The 2,285-nt window shown below is 42.0% G+C and overlaps 1 pseudogene; it reads right to left on the bottom strand.

The window, feature by feature from the left end:
- Positions 1 to 477: 477 nt before the first annotated feature.
- On the bottom strand, positions 478 to 596 carry LOC120602555 (uncharacterized; annotated as a pseudogene).
- Between the last annotated feature and the right edge of the window lie 1,689 nt (positions 597 to 2,285).

Here is a 2,285-nt window from a genome sequence, read left to right on the forward strand (position 1 = left end):
GATGAGAGCCGAACTTCTACCACCAGTGACACCACTTGTAAATGTTTCTCTGTAACTGTTGCTATGGCTCCTTTACAGTATTCCAGCTTGGAAGGTAGCCCATTAAGTGTAACAGGAACATCCATACCTCACAGTGTCAAAGGGGAAGGCTTATCCTGATTGATTTGGACCCATCGGGACTCAGTCTACGGTCAGGAGTAGATCTATTGTGTTAAAAGTAGGTAATGTCCCCTTAAGTCATTGGGACCATCAATGGGTAGTTATTCCCTAGAGGTATTTGGAAATGTCCCCCACACATTTCCAAATACCTCTAGGGAATAACTACCCAAGATTGAGAACTACTCTTTCTTTTTCATTTTTATTTTATTTTATTTTATTTTATTTTATTTTATTTTATTTTAGGCGAGGCAACCTTTCGTTGACCTCACAGATTGCAAGGACCATGTCAGCTTACAATCCCTTATTTTTTATTTTTTACATCTACAGCACCTGGTCTTCCTAGGTGGTCTCCCATCTAAGTACTAACCAGGCCCGGCCCTGCTTAGCTTCTGAGATCAGACAGGATAGGTCTTGTTCAGGGTGGCATGGCTGTAGACTTAGTCTTTCTTTTTCAAAAGGTAGCTGCTACACAATAGAGGAGGAGAATAGAATTGAGGCAATAACAACAATATACAGTACAGTATTATCATCCCCATCGTAGAGGTGAGAAACTGAGGCTCAGAAAGTTTACTTGTCCAAAGTTTTCCCTCTGATCAAAGGCAAGTCACTTAACCTCTCTGATGCTCAATTACTTCTTCTATGAAAGGAAGCTAATAATGCCAGCAATAAGTTTGCAAACTCTGTGCTTTAAACATGCTGAACACACATATGCATGAACAAATGCATGCATTTACACATTAACCTGCCTCCACGCTAGAAGAGAACGATGTCCTTAGAGATAACATCAAATGATCTCTCCTAAAATTGTCTCAAATACTGTGATCTCACATTCATTCACAGTGGAAAAACTGTGAGCTTATGAAAGAGTGAGTGATCATATGTATGTATATGGGTGGGAAGTGGGCAGAGTAAGTTTTCCCTGACTTAATTTCTGTCCTTAGTCTTGGGGAAAGGTTAGTCCTGACAGATGAATTAGATGTGATCTTCAAGGGTGGGACATCTGAGCACACTTGATAAGAATTAGACCCAAGCAATCTGGACTCTGCCTCTTAGTCAATGTGCCCCAATTATCTCACCATTTCACTGCTTATCTCACTGCCATTGCTCCAGTGCCTTACTAGCAGCATTCTACTCATGCATAGGAGCCTCTTCCAAAAACACACCCAGTGACTGGAAAACCCTTCCCCCCACCCTCTGGGCAGTCTTCTTCTTTACCACTCCTGCCCCAGGTCCCAAGTTCCAGCCTTCCCAATTGCAAAGGCTCCACCGATTAATCAGAAAGAGTCCCACTTCCAACACACACTCACTTAAAAGGCTCTTAATCTATTGTTCAAAACTCAAATATGCATCTCCTACAGAATAGATGTTTATTGCTTGGTCTTTTATCTTTCCAGTCTTCATCATTCTTTCCATAGGAAAGTCTAAAGAGAGCAGAAATGGTGTCCAACTTCTTTGCAAAGTACCCAACACAATGCTATACTCTATTTATTCATCCAGTCATTTAACCAATGATCCTGAGCACTCTCTCTGTACAAAGCTGAACAAGAGACTCTACCTGCTAGGAAATTATAGATAAGCAGGAAATGGAGAATGCAGAAAATTATAATAAAGATGCCAGCCTCCATGAAATTTCTTTTAATCTCACTCAAGCTGTTTGCAGGATTCCTTTCTTTGCATCTGTAGGACTGAGGACCCTGTGCTTAAGAGAGAGAGAATTGGGGAGGCCTTCACAAAGCGGGTAGCACGGAGGTTGCCCTATCCTTCCCAGGTAAACAACAGGAAGAGGGTATTTCAGGAAAAGTGAACAGCAGCACAAAGGCACAGCATGTAGCATATTCAGAGAATGTCTGATCGTTCAGCATTACTGAAGTTCAAAGTTTGAAGAGAGAGCAGGAAGGTGATAAGTCTGAACAAGCAGGCAGGGGCCAGATCATAAAACATTTGCATGCTAGACTATGAGGTTGAAATGGGAAGTCACTGAAGCATTTTGAATCAGAGAGTGATATGATCAAATAATGTGTCAGAAAATCCCCCTGGCAGTAGGAGCAGAATAGGTGAAGGGGAATAGAATAGGGAGACTTTAAGACAAGATCTGGCAGGAGACGGTGGACCCTGAACGAGGGCAG

This window comes from Pteropus medius, unplaced genomic scaffold (genome assembly GCF_902729225.1).
Source record: "Pteropus medius unplaced genomic scaffold, Ma_sr-lr_union100, whole genome shotgun sequence".
NCBI classification, from domain to species: domain Eukaryota; kingdom Metazoa; phylum Chordata; class Mammalia; order Chiroptera; family Pteropodidae; genus Pteropus; species Pteropus medius.